The sequence below is a fragment of the Nyctereutes procyonoides genome, unplaced genomic scaffold (assembly GCF_905146905.1).
Source record: "Nyctereutes procyonoides isolate TBG_1078 unplaced genomic scaffold, NYPRO_anot_genome, whole genome shotgun sequence".
Lineage (NCBI taxonomy): Eukaryota > Metazoa > Chordata > Mammalia > Carnivora > Canidae > Nyctereutes > Nyctereutes procyonoides.
The window spans coordinates 5,625,352-5,642,407 of NW_026575034.1; positions in this window are offsets into that span (position 1 = coordinate 5,625,352).

Sequence of the window (17,056 nt, forward strand, 5' to 3'; positions counted from 1 at the left end):
AGAAACACTCAAACTCCTCCTATCTGGAGACATCTATTGTTAATCCCATTGTGCCCTGATTTCTAGATCCTTTGACATGAGATTATCCTCTATCCTCTGAGTCATGACAGCTCTTTACACACTCAAACACAGTCATTTTAAGATCATCTTTAGTTTTTCTCTACTCAAAATTTAAAAACAAACAAACAAAAGCCAAAAAAAAAAAATTTCAGCACATTTGTTTTTAGCATTAAATGTTTGGAACCATTCCAATACATCCTAACAATGCTTTGGCAGCAAGAGGAATTAGAGACATTTTTTTCTCCCTCTGAAAAAATTATGATGAAGCAAGGTTATATATCTAGAAGTCTCTTTCACTGAGCTTTGTCTGAACCAGAAGTTCAAGAGTGAGGCATAACAAAATAGCCTGGAATGTTGACACATATTTAGAATTGGGCTTTATGTAATTGTTTGACAGAAAGCTTCTGGGTAAAAACATAATCAAAATAAGATTTCTACCTATATTTTGCTTACCTTATATAGGGCAGTGACATTGATTAGTTTTTTTATCAATAGAGTTAATTCTAGAAAAAAAAAACAACAGTAAGAATTTGCGATGAATAAATATTTTATCTTTCCTCATTTTCAAGATATAGTGAATTGATGAATATTCTTTCTAATGAACAGTATCCTATAAAAACAACTTGGCATAAAAGAATGTAAGATGGTATGAAAGTAGAATTAGGGAGCTCATTAAAATCTGTACATCTTCCAAGCATGTGCAAGATTGAATAATTCATTAGCTATTTAACACATTTAAACACCCTTAAAAACCATACAGACTGATTTTATTACTGGGATTTTATTTTTTCATTTTCAAAAAAAGACTATATATTTTTTCATCTGTGAGACTCCAAAAGTTTAAATGCAAAATGATTAACATTGAGTTCGTGCTAATTAAATCAGCAGAGTCTGAGATTTAACTGACACTATGCTAGGTTCTCAAATTAAAAGACTGTCTCATTGCATTAAACAGAGTGCATTTATCACAAATAAACTCTCAGCCCATTTATTTGATATGACAGTTAATAGGTAAAAGAAAATGAATCTTCCCAGTGTTGTAGACAACAAATGCATAGTTGTCTTGCTTCTAATTGCCTGATCTAGAATGTCTGAAGCAAAAAGAGAATATAAACACTTTTGTCCTTAAGCTCAACCAGAATACAATAAAACCTAACATAAGTTTCATTAAGTTGAATAGCATTATTGAACTAAGTAAAAAGAAGAATTTTCAAGACGTATGTGCATAAACATATATAAGTTGTACTCAAACATGAACACCAAGGAATGTATGGTAACTTAAATTATAAAACGGACATAAAATTGAAACAGCTAGGGAATCCTATACTTCTTTTAATATCATAAAAATGCTCTATCCTAGAAAAACTGTCTCCAAATTACTTTTTTAAAGATTTATTTATTTATTCATTTATGATAGACATAGACAGAGAGAGGCAGAGACACAGGCAGAGGGAGAAGCAGGCTCCATGCCGGGAGCCCGATGCGGGACTCGATCTCGGGTCTCCAGGATCACACCCTGGGCCAAAAGCAGGTGCTAAACCACTGAGCCACCCAGGGATCCCCCTCCAAATTATTTTAATATATCCACCTATTTAACTTCTATTTATTGAATTCCCTCCAATGCTAGCCACTATGCTAAATGCCACACACATAAGTGTAAGAAACAGCACATATCCATTGGGTCAAATTCTTCCTTGGAATATAGTTTATGCAAAATTTATGAGAGTTTTGAATATGAGTAGAACAGATAGGAACTTATAACTTAGAATCTGTATCTGTCAGGATGTAAGTCTATTGACTGGCAGAGAAATTGTACTTAGCATCAGTGGCTTAAATAAATCCAATAATAGATTTCTAATTTCAATTTTTAACATGTGCCTGAGATGTTTCCTGTTTTTTTTTTTTTGCTTTTTTTTTTTTTTCAAGAATAGATTTAATTGGGGCACCTGGATGGCTCAGTCAGTTAAGCATCTGCGTTCAGCTCAGGTCAAGATCCCGGGGTCCTGGGACTGATCCCTACATTAGGCTCCATGCTCTGCAGGGAGTCTGCTTCTCCTTCTGCCTCTGCCACTCCCCCAGTTTGTGCTCTCTCTCTCTTTCACTGTTAAATAAATAAATAAATAAATAAATAAATAAATAAATAAATAAAATATATTTTTTAAAAAAGATAATTAATTATAGAATTGACTATATTAATTCGAGTATTTTCTTCATAGTTTTTAAAGTAAACACCATAAATTGATTTTATAAACTGCCATATTCCTAACATACAACTGAATTTTTAAAATAATGATTTTCTTTTTAATGTATTTATCTGAAGTCAGAATATATTTAGCTAACTCAGTTTCAAATGACTTTGATTTGCTACCGAGTATATTTTATCAAAATATAACATACAATGCCTTGATTTTCTAGCAAGGGCCAAGAAAAAAAACAAATAATCTGCAGTGGTCCTGTAATAATTTCAACACCAACATGATTTAAGGTTTGATCAGAGTCAGGAATGTGGATTTGTCAGGCAAACAAATCAAATGTTAAAACGAAGCGGTTTTGAGTATTTATAATAACTTTGGTCCTATAATTCTGCAGAAATATGTTTCTATGCCCTAGAAAAATGGGGAATGGAAATAGTAATAAATCAGCATCCCTGTAGTGGTCTTAGACTTCATGCGGGCACCTAAAATAAATTGTATCTTACACTAACAGGATATTTCTCTTACTCTTGATATTTCACGACGTTCTCTGACGGTTCAACTAGTTCAGTCAAGTAAGGTCAGCCTGGCAAATAGTAAATATTTTACAAGGTTTCAATTATCAGGAGAATAAACTAGAAGAGAAAGAAGCCCTTTACATAGCCTTTGTGACCCGCACCATATCCATATAGAATTCCTCAACTGTTCCATTTCCCTACTGATATACTGACTGATATTTGTGACATTTACCAGATTCCCAAACTACTGCTTTATCACATTCCATCCCATTCTATTCCATTCCTTTCCAAGTTTTATCACGTGTCTCAGGCCAGAGCAACTAAGGGATGTTCTATAATGTAGTAATAATTTGCCGGGAGTTTGTTATTAGAAAATCTGGCTTCAAATCAAAGCTCTGTCCCTTTATAAATACAGATTTCTAGTCACTACAAAATATATTCTCCCCCTTTCTTTTTTATTTATTTTGTTCTAGAATTCTGATTTTGATGTAGTAGCAAAGTGCTCAGATAAAAAAGCTGTATTCCCCAGACTTCTTTGCAATTAAAACTGGCTAAGCCATATATTTCTGGCTGCTGATACTTTTTGGAAGGGACTTGAGAAAGCATCTTAACATGAGAGACAGGGTACCTGGGTGGCTCAGCGGTTAAGCGTCTGCCTTTGGCTGAGGGTGTGATCCCCTGGATCGAGTCCCACATTGGGCTCTCCATGGAGAGCCTGCTTCTCCCCCTGCCAGTGTCTCTGCCTCTCTCTGTGTGTTTTTCATGAATAAATAAATAAAATCTTTAAAAAATATATGGGAGACAGACCTAGCTAGCAAGAAACTGCCAACTTCTGGCCATTTCTTTTTTCTTCCTAAAAGGAAAAACAGATTCTAGAATTTAAGCAACACTATTATTATTATTAATTATTATTATTATTACTATTTATTATTATTATAATTATTATTTTGAGTAGGAAAACACTGGATACAGGAATAAAGGATTGGGTGTATAGAGATTTCAAAGTCCAAAGTCCTGATTTCTTTTTTTTTTTTTAATTTTTTTTTTTAATTTATTTACGATAGTCATACAGAGAGAGAGAGACAGAGACATAGGCAGAGGGAGAAGCAGGCTCCATGCACCGGGAGCCCGACGTGGGATTCGATCCCGGGTCTCCAAGATCGCGCCCTGGGCCAAAGGCAGGCGTCAAACCGCTGCGCCACCCAGGGATCCCCAAAGTCCTGATTTCATACTGGTCCTAAAATGCCTACTTTTAGATTTCTCTTTCTATGATAAAAAATGAAATATTTATTTGGTTTAAGCTACTGTTTAACTTTGTCTTTTTTTAATGAATGCAATTGCTAATTAATGACGGGATGAGCACTGGGTGTTATGCTATATGTTGGCATATAGAACTCCAATAAAAAATATATACAAAAAATAGATTAGCTTTACCCTCATGGATATGATATGAGATTCAATCTGAATTTTAGTTTAACATTGAAAATTTTCATTCATAAAATGACTTCTAGTAATGATTTTAATAAGTGAGAGAATCGACTAAGAACAGAGAGGTAGAGGGCTTATCACAATGCCTGTCACAGAATTTGGAGCCTGTGTATTGCCTCACAATAATTTGAGAAGCACTGGTTTCCATTTCATTGTTCTTTAATTTTTTTCCTTTTTATATTACATCTGAGAAACAAATCAGGCAATAAAATAGTTAATGATAATGATTTTAAGATAAACATGATTATGTTTCTTCTCATGTCTTTTATTCTATTTATTATTATTATTATTATTATTATTATTATTATTATTATTTCTGAGAAGGAGAGAGAGGGTCAGGGAGACAGACAGAAGGAGATGGAGAGAGAAAATCTTAAGCAGGCTCCACACCCAGCCTGGAGCTGATGCAGGGCTCCATCTCACAACCTTGAGACCATGACCTGAGCTGAAATCAAGAGTCAGATACTTAACCAGGCACCCTCATGTCTTTTTATTCTTAAATCTAACATACAAATAACCACAAATTATAGGAATTATAGACATAGTTATTTTGCTGGATGCACTGGCCAGCATATATGATACACTGCTTTTGAAGGATATTCTTCTAAGCTTGAACTGAATCTAGGACTTTGAAAAATCCTAAAGGCACTTTCCTGTTTATCTCAAGATACTGGGGGAAAAAAGCCCTTTAAAATTAGACGAGGTAAAGATATGAAAGTAAAAGAGAAAGAAAAAAAGAAGAAGAAAAAAATGAAAGAAAGGAAGAGGAGGGAAGGAGGAAGAAAGGAAGGCAGGCAGGAAGGAAGGGAGGGAGGGGAAACTATCATGAGTTTGAGTTTCCATGTCTTTTAAATGAATGTTTAGCTTTTTACAAGGCTCTAGAAAGGCACAAAACTGTCTATTTTGGAAGAGAAATAGAGTGCAGACTTTTTCCTTCTGAAATCGACGACATGGATCCATGTTTGAGCTCCCCAAGGATCCTTGCGTCTGTGGTTTGAACCACTAAGATCTGTGTAAGGAATCTTGGTTTTGGGAGAGGCTCAAGCCAAGTTTGTCAAACTGGTTAGGTCAGTTGCAAATCATAAGTAAAGAAATTGACCCAGAGGGTCTTCAGGGTGTTTCTGATCATAAACATTGCATTTTAAATTTAACTGTCCTTTTCTCGCCCAAGAGTCAAAAAATCAGACACATAGGCATCCCCAGAAATAGGGCTTTTCTAGTGAGCTATAAATCAACTATCTATCTTCACAACTTCACATGTATGTTTCTATTTACTAATGCTTAAAAACAAAAATAAAAACATGAACATAAAATAGAAACTTGGTCTTATAAATTTTCCATCTGTAGTTAACATGTTTATTTAAAATTTCACTAACCAATAAGAGCCATTATTCGATGTCACTCAACTTGACATAACCGTTATTTTAAAATATGCTCCATTAAAAAAAAAAGTTCCATTATTGATTTTTTTTTCTTGGCTGTATTACTGATACTCTTTTTGTCAAGGTCTTATACTTTTAGTGTACCTTCATTTGACACAGAATATGGAAAGATCAAAAAAATATGGAAAGATAAAAAAAATATGGAAAGATCAAAAAAATATGGAAAGATCAAAAAATATGGGAAGATCTTGTTTTCTTTTCACTCTATTGCTATTAATCTCCTTTTCTCACATTTTAACCCACTTGTTTCTATTTTAATGAATTCTAAAGAGACGGTATCTCACTGACTAGTCATTGGTGTCTAATCAAGATGGTGCTTCAGCTGCCCCAGACCACTCAGGGTCTCTAGCCATGCTATTCCTGTGCCACTAGTTTGGAGGATTCATATTCACACTCTAATAATTCACTCTAATAATTCGAAGATGCTAATGAATCTAGTACTCACTTGCTTACTCATTCACTGAACCAAGAATAACTGCCATGCACATATACACTCCTTGGCAACCACAGTGCTGGGTAATGAAGAAAGAAGAGAAATAGGGCTCCTGCTTTCATGCATGTCTAGGCTGATAGAGAATGAAGACAGGAAAATAGGAAATTACAAGAGTGTGGTAATGCCACAGCGGAATTCTTGGTCAATTGAAACGCACAGCAGGTACCCAAGGTGGGATGTCAGGGAAGATTTTCTGAAGGAAATAGTATCTACAGCCTAAAGAATAAAGAGCAATTAACTAGGCAAAGATGGGATGATGGGATAGATAGGGATATAGAACATTCTGGGCAGAAGGATGAGAAAGAGCTTGGCAGATCTGAGAAAGTGAAGACATGTCCAGAGAGAGAAAGGGCAAGAAAGATCGGTTATACCTGTAACAGTAAGCACAGGAGGGAAGCTCTAAGAGGAGAGGCTGGGGTAATGAGCTAAAAGAAAACCACAGAGGGCATCACACTAGTAAACAACATAAATAATAGAGATGAATCTGACTTAAGTCAGAAGAGGGGTCTGGTAAAGGCCTCTAAATTGTCGAGGCTTCCACAAATCAGCCACAGGAGAATGGTCCACAGAACATAAACAGGGCTCTCCATATTAGCGTGTTTTTCAGACTCTTAACTCTTTCTAAGGTGCCTTTTTTCCATCTCTCTCTCCAAATTTCACACCCTCTTTGATGTAGCCATCAAATGCATCCCCCCTCATGAAGCCTTCCATTGAATTAACTGAATACATGTATTTCTCCTTTCTCTGATTCTGTATATTTGTTTAGTTTTTTCCCCCTCTTATATAATATCTTGAACATATTCTTGAACTGTATATTTTTGTAAACGTATCTTCCTCTCTCACTAGACTAGCTTCTTGAGGACAGATCTTAAACAGCATTCCCTATAATATGGTGATTCATATTTTTATCATTAAATCACACATTATTAAATTAAATAACAGTATTAGGCAAGGGGAAAACATTAAAAAAGAAATTGCTAAAAAGAAAAGAAATTTTTATGGTTTTTCATAAGACTTATACATTACAACAAACATTATTTCACCAAATGTCTAACGCTCTTTGGGGTGGGGAGGTTGGAAACTCACACAAGTTTAATTTCTTGTTTATTTTTTAAACAATCATCTGATTCTTACTCAGTTTAGCTAATACTACTGAAACTATAATGTATAATGGAATGTATTTTTTTCACTTGGAAGAGCACCATCATTCACCATTGACTGAAAAATACTGAAGAAAGCACTCACTTAGATTGAATAAACAGAAGAACAGATTCAAAGAAAAGTAATTATACCTACTTTTGAACAGCATTTCTTTCAGAAGAATATGAGATTAGCCACATATCTGAATTCATTTCCTTAATCTGAATACACTGGTTTAAAATAATTTGAAAACAACCATTCAACATATTTCGGGAACATAAACATACTTTTATTTTCTATTTAGATAAGATTATACCTTTAGATATTTATTCATTCATTCATTCATTCATTCATTCACGAGAGACACAGAGAGGCAGAGACACAGGCAGAGAGAGAAGCAGGAGCCTGATGTGGGACTGGATCCCAGGACCCAGGGATCATGCCCTGAGCTGAAGGCTGATGCTCAACCACTGAGACACCCAGGTGCCCCACCCGTAAATAACAAGGAATTGTTATTCCTTGTTTATTAGCAGAGTTGTTCTCTTAACATATTAAAAAAAAACCACCATAAAAGACCCCAAAACATACCAAAATGTAGAATTTCACATACACTAAAATTCATAATCATTGTTCTCGTCATGCACACACACTCCCCAATGTGAGTTGTATACTTGTGTCATTGAATTTATCAGTGTAAAGGCAAGTGTGTTTCAAGTACAATAATAATCATAATCGCCGAGCCCTTAAAGCACCAAGCCCTCTACATGCATTATCTTAGGTTTCTTTTATAACTATACAGAGCCATGTAGTCTTGCTGTTTCAGTTTTGCAGATGAACAAAAACTGAGGCCAAGACTGCTGAGATAAATTGCTCAAGGACACACAGCTAGAATAGAGCAAAGCTAGAATGTGAACTCATATCAGTATGACTTCACGATCCAAGTTCTACACCAATATATGCAGCAAAAGAGCAGCATTACTCTGCCTAAACCTCTGTCCCCTTTACAGCCCCCAGCTTCCCTTCAGGTTTGTTTGTGGGTAATTTTGTTTTATTTGTGTGTTTTTTTTTATCCTTTACACAAAACCAGATGTTTTGAAAACCTAAGAAATTATATTTTTAAAAATCAAAATCCAATCAGATTGGTATTTATTCCAAATGATGTCATCCTATTTAGTCCTTTCTATCAATTTAGGAAGTAAAGTGAAGAAGTAAAGGAAGTATAAAATTGGGAAAATTGGGGCCTGCAACTTTGTCCAGAATGAAATTGTTTTTGCTTTTGCTTTGTGTATGTGTATGTGAACAGATTTATACATTACATATTCTGTGAATTTGAAAGTACCTTACAATATCTGATTGAGCTGACAATCCCTCAATTTCTTGAACATATCCCTGCCAAAAGATGACCCAGGAGAGATGGGGAACTCACTACCTGTCAAAACCAACAATTTTCATCTCTGGGTAGCACTAAAATTCTGCCTCCTGTTGAAGGCAAACTCATCTCCCTAAATTCTGGCATTTGATCTTGATTATACCATTATGAAACCAAAGAGAAGAGTTTACAATTCTTTCCTCTGTGATATCTTTCAAATATTTGAGACTGACACAACATCTTCCTCCTGTCATCTAATCTTCTTCAAGGTAGACATATCCAGTTCCCTCATCTCTTATTCAAAATGATACTTTCAAAATGCCCTCACTGTTCTGAATGGGTTCTGTTTGGGTTTTATTTTTTCTTAAAACTCAACAGCCAGAACTCAATAGGATGCTAAAGATGTAACCTTGGCCAGCCAAGTGGGAGTCCCCATTTATTTTCTGAAATACTGTTTTTCTATTAATTCTCAGTTGGATTATTTTAATTTTGTTGGCAACTAAATTACACTCATGTGTAACCAAATCATCAGTTAACTAAGATGCCTAAGGTGTTTTCAATAGACTCCACATGCAGAGCCACATAAGATGCAAAATAAGGTAAATTTTAGTCTATTGACGTCCTTTAGATTATGATTCTAAGAATCCTTGATGGCGATGAATAGCCAACACTGAGGCTTGTGAGTATCTTGGTACACAAACTCAGATATCCCACCAGGCATTCACAAAATCAATAGCATGTCATCTGTTAATTAATAAATATTTTAAAGAAACAAAGTCAAGACTTCTTTGGTAGCTTACTAAAAACAATAGGGATCAAATTATATTTTCAAAGAACTTAAAAATCGGCTAAATTGAAATACAAAGGAAAACATTTTCCTAATAAATACTATTAATAAAAATTAAATTGGTAGTTTAAAGTTATATACAGAGTATGAAGCATAATATTTCCTCACAAACCAATTTCACATTTTATCATTTCATCTTAAATGTACACCTTCTAAGATAAATTTTATTTTATTACAAAACATAGTAAGACAATTCAAAACAAGATTCTTGTTTTCTCTTAGTCTTGATCCAAATGCATAAATAATATGCTCACATATTTTAAAATATTTTCTTTATTTCTCTGTATTTCACAGGATATATCTGACATTTCATACATTTATTTTTAGAATGTTCAGGAAGTAAATCAGCCTAGTAGAAAATCAAACTCTGCCTACCCAAATGATTTCAGTTTTCTGAAGTTGCAGTTCTCAAATTAGGCTTTCATGTTCTTCCCGTTGGCACTTTTAGACTGGATACAGAAGCTAAAGCGCAGCCACTGGCACTTTAGTGTCACATTTACAAAGAAAAGCAAACATCAAACTTTAGTCTTCAGTATGCTACAGAGCAATTGCGCCAGAAGGAAAAAACAGCTTCCGGTGTGGCCTGCCCAGAATCTTTCTTCTTCAGAACTGTAGACAAAAACACTTTCAAGGTCTTTTCAGTCCCAGGAGACCCAGAGGACACTCGTGACTATGGCAGTTTTACTCATCTCTTCTCAAATACAGAGAGTTACCATGCAGGGAAATGGCCTGTTTAAATAACTTAAATGTGAAAATGGATTTTTGAGCATTTAAAATGTAAAAGGGGAGAGTATACAGAAATGATGTGGGCATGGATGTACTGCAGCCTGGCTCACAACTGATATTCTCAGTTAGGTCTCTGGTCAATATGCACAGAATGGTAAATAAACCTCTAAAAGAAAAATAAAAAGAGAAAACTACCTTTAAACAAGAGGATTTTTGAAAAAAAAAAAAAGGAAAAATATTTTTGCAATAAAACATGTTTGGACTTAGAAAAAGTCTACTTTATCCCATAGGCATGAAGTCATCTAATTCACCTAAAGGATTCAGCTTAAAAATCAGGTCCTTGTTAAAGATTTTGTCTGAGTCTTTGAGTACTTGGCTTCTTATAAGAATTTAAGAATTTAGAGGTTAACATTGACACTTAGGTTAAAATGAAAGGGACAAATTTTCAATCTAATGATTTTTCAGATGTATGCATTTACTGTTTTGTAAAGGAAATGTGTATATTCCCTATTTTGTTTTTCATGAGGCTCATTTTAGTAATGGAGGAAATAAGGGGTTTTACTGAATGCGTACTATGAATGAAGTAATTTCAATGCATTTTATCATTTATTCCTAATTACAAGTATTAAGTGTATATTTCCATTTTGAACTTAGGCTATTTAAAGCAGGTCAAGTAGCCTGGATAAAAGTAAATACCTGATAAGCTTTACAGTTGAATTTTAATCCAGATGCTTTCATACTAAATCTGAAAACCCTTTTGGCTTTGATATATAAGCACTAAGTATATACAAGTGCCCCCCCCACCCAACACACACATATACTTAAACTTAAAACAAGGTTGGCAAACATTTTTTAAAAGGACCAGAAAGTAAGTTTTTTTTTTTTTTTTTTGCTAGATGTATGAGCTCTGTCACAGTCACAGTGTTGTCGATGTAATGTGAAAGCAACCATGAGGAATCTGTAATCAAATGAGCAAGGGTGTGTTCCAATGAAATTTTATTTACAAAAACTGGTTGAAGGCCAGATTTGGCTCACAGACAGTAGTTTGCCTACCCTGACTTAAAATGATGCAAAACCTGTAATAAGCTTTTACCTTGTGCCACAATGACATGGAAAATAATTGAAGTGTTAGCATAATGTAACAAGGAATAGTCATATGATAGAATTCAAAGTTAAAAAGCAAGAGAAAAAAAAAACAAAACAGCAGCAGTTTAGAGGGAGTAAATAACCAACCAGCTGAACTCCTGCTGATATTTTACCTATAGATTATGCAGATTTCAAGAGAGAAGCTGAATTGAAAATCCACAGGACCTTGAGACAACATACATAGTGAATTAAAGCCAGAAGAGGTTAGGAACATGTGATCAATATGCAGAAAAGAAATCTCAAAAGTCCCTCTGGCAAAAATGCAATTATCTAGAAGGAGAACTAGGAATCTATAGAAGTCAAGGTGGCTGGAGTCTTGTGTGAAGAATACCATAGAAAGAGAAGGCTACACAAGAGAGAGCTCCAGGGATTTGCAAAAGCAGCCATCCTAGAAGCTCTTAGCTGAGAAATGGTTTGAATGTAATAGTGAGGAAATTAACCCAGACCAGTGAAAGAACAATCTATAAGGATTATATTACCACTTAATCTGAAACAAAACTGGAGTCAGGAATAATTCTTGTTGTCACAAGCCAAAATGGAAAACAACTTATGATTCAGAGAGCAGCAAGTAAAGTTCTCAGAAGGGTTTTGGCTAGGGAGCAGGCCAAGATTAGTCATACTCATGGCTGTACTGGTTTCATCTCACAGATTTTAAAAGCAAGCCTCCAGAGGATCAAATGTTTTCAAAATAACTGTGCCTCAGAACAAGATCAAGAATATTTATAGGGATTGAAAATATCCAATACCCAAGAAAGGAAAATTCATCACAGTTGGTATTCAATGAAAAACTATCTGCATGCAAAGAAGCAGACAATCCATAAGAAGGTGGAAATTTAATCAATAGAAAGAGACCCAGAAATGGCACAAATGATAGAATCAATAAACTAGAACATGCAAGCAGTTATTATAATTATATAACTATGACTTGAACTACATATAGTTCAAGAAGGTAGAGGAATATACTGAGATTTTGAACAGAGGATGTAGGAAATCCAAACCATAATCTAAATCAAACTTTAGAGAGAAAAATAAACATTATCTGAAATAGCACATACAACAGCTGAGATTAAGGTCAGATCAGTTACTGCAGAAGAAAATATTAGTGAACCTGAAGACATAACAATAGAGACTAAAACAAAATACAAACCAAAAAGAGAGAGAGAGATTAGAAAGTAAGACATAAACAGAGCATCAGTGAGCCATGGAACAATTTCAGACAGCCAAAAATACATATATATAATTGGAATCCCTCAGTGAAAAGGATCAGGAAAAAAATCTTCCAGTTTAATGAAAACTATAAATCCACAGATCTAAGAAGCTCAACTAATCCTAAATGCAAAAAAATATTTTGGAATTTTTCTTTTGGATAGTTTCTTATAAACATAGAATAAACAATTAAAAATATTATTAAACTCTTTTCATTATTATAAAAGCTTTTATTCTTTTTTAAATTTATTCAACAACTAAATTATTTTTCCCAAGGGAATCTATATGGATATACATTTTTAAGTTATCATATGTAAAAACGATGTTTTGGCAGGATGTAATGTAGTTGGGATAACTAATTGTTCACCCATTTATACCAACCGTTACTCACATCTTCTGTAGTTTAGTGTTTCCATAAATTAAAATGTTAAAATTAGGTATCATATACACTGGGGTAATGTCCTTCCTTTAAACAATAAACCACATTTCTTTTTATGAGGACCTGACTAATAAAACAAAAATGTTTTCATCCTTACCAGTATAGTTACTTTTTGTGAGAACTCAAATTTTTTGCAACCTTGATGTTTCCTCTACAAACAAAAAATGTCAAAAACTACACACAATTGCATATTTGAGTACAAAAAGGAATATATTTTTATGTTAGGATTCATCTTATGGGAAAGCAACATAACATGCCATTCAAATTAATACGAGATGTCAAAATTTTTGCTTTATCATTATCATCAGTTCTATTTTTGTCCTTCCTAAGGCTTTAAAAAAATAAAAACCAAACTTTGGCATGAACTTCACTATTTTTTAAAAGAATTATCTCTCTCTACAAGACTATCAATATAGATGTGTTTTGTCATTTCACTTTGAGTCTGAAAATTCCAATTCACTTTCTGGTACTGTGACAATTGCCCCAGTTACTCCCCTGTTCACATATCTTTTTTTTTTTTTTTTTCACTTAAAAATGATGAAAGGATTAAACTCAGTTGATCTCAGGAGTGGTGGGACATCAGTTGTCAAATAAGTCACTCTTAGAATACAACTATTAAAAAAAACTTTGATTTTTCCTAATTTTTATAGCTGTAGAAGCAACAGAGGCATAGCCATATATTGATAATCTAACTTAGGAGCTAGTCTTAAAATTCTATATGAAAGGAGCAATTGAGCACAATTTTTCCCATATCTTTAAAAATTCTTCCAAATACAACTCTTTGGAATCAATTTGAGTCTCCAGTCATAATAAAAGTAATCTTGCAATTTTGTAAATACATTTTCCATGGACAATTGTACCGAAAATTGAAGGGCCCATGAAGTGATAAGAAACTAACTTATTATCAATTTTCTCACTGAATGAGGGCAGGGGGGAAGACCTCTAAGTTTTCTGTGTTAATGGATCCTGAGATTTATTCAGGACTATCTATAAAACAAAACAATGTCCAGCTAATAATGTATACTGGAAAAAGGTCACACAAGTTGTAAAGTAGTGTTGGTCCTGCTCCAGATGACAAAGTAAGGACAAATTAGTGATGGTCATAGAGGAATATATAGCAGAAAATAACTTATTTTTAAAACTCTCTGGAAATTTTAGATGGAAATTTGGTGGATATTCAGTTTCTGTAAAGAAAATTGGAGAAGTTGGAGAACAATAAATTAAAATTCTGTTTTGAAGGACAACTGCGTGGCTCAGTTGGCTGAGATCTGACTCTTGGTTTTGGCTCAGGTCATGATCTCATGGGTGTTGGAATCAAGCCCCATGTCAGGCTCTGCAATGGGCAGGGAGTCTGCATGGTGATTCCCTCCCTCTGCTCTTTTCCCCATTACTGTGTGCATACATATGCTCTCTCTCAAATAAATAGATCTTTACTTTTTTAAATGATTTATTTATTTATTTGAGAGAGAGAGAGAGAGAGAGAGAGAGAGAGAGAGAGAGGCAGAGACATAGGCAAAAGGAGAATCAGGCTCTTTACAGGGAACCCCATGTGAGACTCAACTCTGGATCCCAGGATCATGATCTGAGCCAAAGATGGGTGCCCAATCGCTGAGCCACCCGGGCGTCCCAAATACATAAATCTTAAAAAAAAAAAAAAAATCTGTTTTGAGTCTAAATGTGTTGGTCTAATGAAACTGTTTCCACTAAATTTAGTCTATTTAGTAAAATGAAATTGACTGATAATTCTCTTAATCTAATTCTAAAAGAATGTGAATAATGGATTTATTTTGTAGTTTAATACTGAGAAAATATTTTGAGATAACATAAAATAGAACCCCCAAAGTATTCCTCAATGAAACATTCTAAGAATGATTTTGGTTCATATTTTTAAAATAGAATGTATGCTGCAGCTTCCATTTTTAAATATTTACTCCAGAGTGACTTTTATAGGAAATATTAATAGAAAATATACCATATATGAGTCAGTGTAATGAGATTGATATATTGCACATCAAGCTATGAAATTGATTCATAGGTATTCATAAATCCTAAATCATTTTAAAGATTTCGTATAACAGTTTGAATGTTAAAAGGAAATCGTACAGACACAATTTTAGAAGTTCAGTCCTTCAGAATAGTATTTGTAGGACTTTCTAAACCTGTGATTATATTTCTTCTCCTGATCTCTCTTTTCTCAGCAACTGCAGTTTTGTTTCTTGTTTATTTTTCTGAATTTCCCAACTGGTAACACATAAAATTGCCATTAACTGCAATACGAATAGATATTTTAGCCCAAATTTTTAGATAAAATCCTATAATTGATCTCATTCAAAGGTATCTGCTTTTTAAAAAAAAATTAAATTCGATTCACCAACATATAGTATAACACCCAGCACTCATCGCATCACATGCCCTCCTTAAGGTATCTGCTTCAGTATAAGAAGGAAAGTGTTCATAGAAATAGTTTATATTTCTGTTATGGCTTTGCCTGTGTCTGTTTCCCAAGTGTAATGGTGAGCCACCTAGGCACACTTCCACCTAGACTGAAGGCAGCCCTCAAGGTCTGACATATCTGTTCCCTGAAGACAAGGTAATTAGACAGAGCTATTCCAATTTTAAAATAAAACAAAAGTATATTTAATCTTTATCAGATATTTTCAGTCTGTAGTGGTTTCTAGCAGTTTTTTTTTTAATCAGAGTTAATCTAAGGCCTCCTATCAGAACTGTGTTACTTAAATAAAATGAGTCAAATGAACTTTTGTTGTTGTTGTTCTTAATCAGTTTTATTGGACAAGTATTTTATATTCATTGAGTAGGTCATCTCTCTTATAAGAGAAGGTGGGGCAGGGGAGATAAACAAATAAACTCATCCCAGCATGAAACAAAGTAAACAAATGTAGTTTTTTTTGGCAAAGTATCAAACTGTTAAGAATGCCATTACTTGGATTTTTGATGACTGTTTATTTTTTCAGGAGTGATGGGTATATAAAGGAAATTCATTTATCTTTATTTTAATTTAGTTGGAGCAGAAATTTGACAGTATTATTCTTTATGCATTTTCCTTGAGTCTTATTCCAATCTTTCTTCCCATAGTGCTTGGGAAAATCTAGCTGAAGATTAACCTCTTAAACAGTCAGGGACAAATAAATGTAATCTGCATTAATCTCCAGCCTGGATCTATAAATAACTACTAAACTGTTAAAAGTGACACAACCATTCATCAGAACTGTGGACCAAATCTTTTTATGACTGGAAGTGACTATTACCTAATTCATTATTAAGCTAATTAACTAGAAGATTATATGGGAACAGTTTTATGTTATCATCTATCACATTCTATAAAGAGCACTCTTCCAGATGTCCCTAGGTAAATATTTTCATTGATTTTGGAAATTTATTATCTAGTTCCACTTCCTCTGCCCAACTGCCCTATAATATTTCTATGGGGTTAGTGTTTTCCAAGAAGAAATGTATCTCATGCCTTCCTTAGTGCCCATCTCTTTTCAGTTAGTCCTTTAATTTCTACCTCTTTGTCCCAGGAAGATAGCTATACTCATGCATGGCAGCAGCACACATGCGCGCGCGCGCACACACACACACACACACACACACACACTACCATATATTATACATATCAGTTCATTTTTATTTTGTTTAACATCACAAATGCATCTCATAATATATTTTGTATAATAGGGAGCAAAGTAACATCACTGATAGGTCAGTAATACTACGTAACAAGTCTATTATATTTCTAAAGGATGCATTAGACGTAAGCTAAACAAATAAGGTACTGTTTTACTTCTGTCAAAAAAATGCAAAGGTAGGAAATCCATGGTTGGTGAAGCTACTCAATATTTCAAATTTTATCTTTATTTCTGTTCCATAATCCATAATATACTGATTTTTGTCCTTGTGTTTGTCAGTTGACATTAAAGGATTAAGTACCATATAAAAGGCAGCATTTTGCACATGGATCTGTCCGGTTCC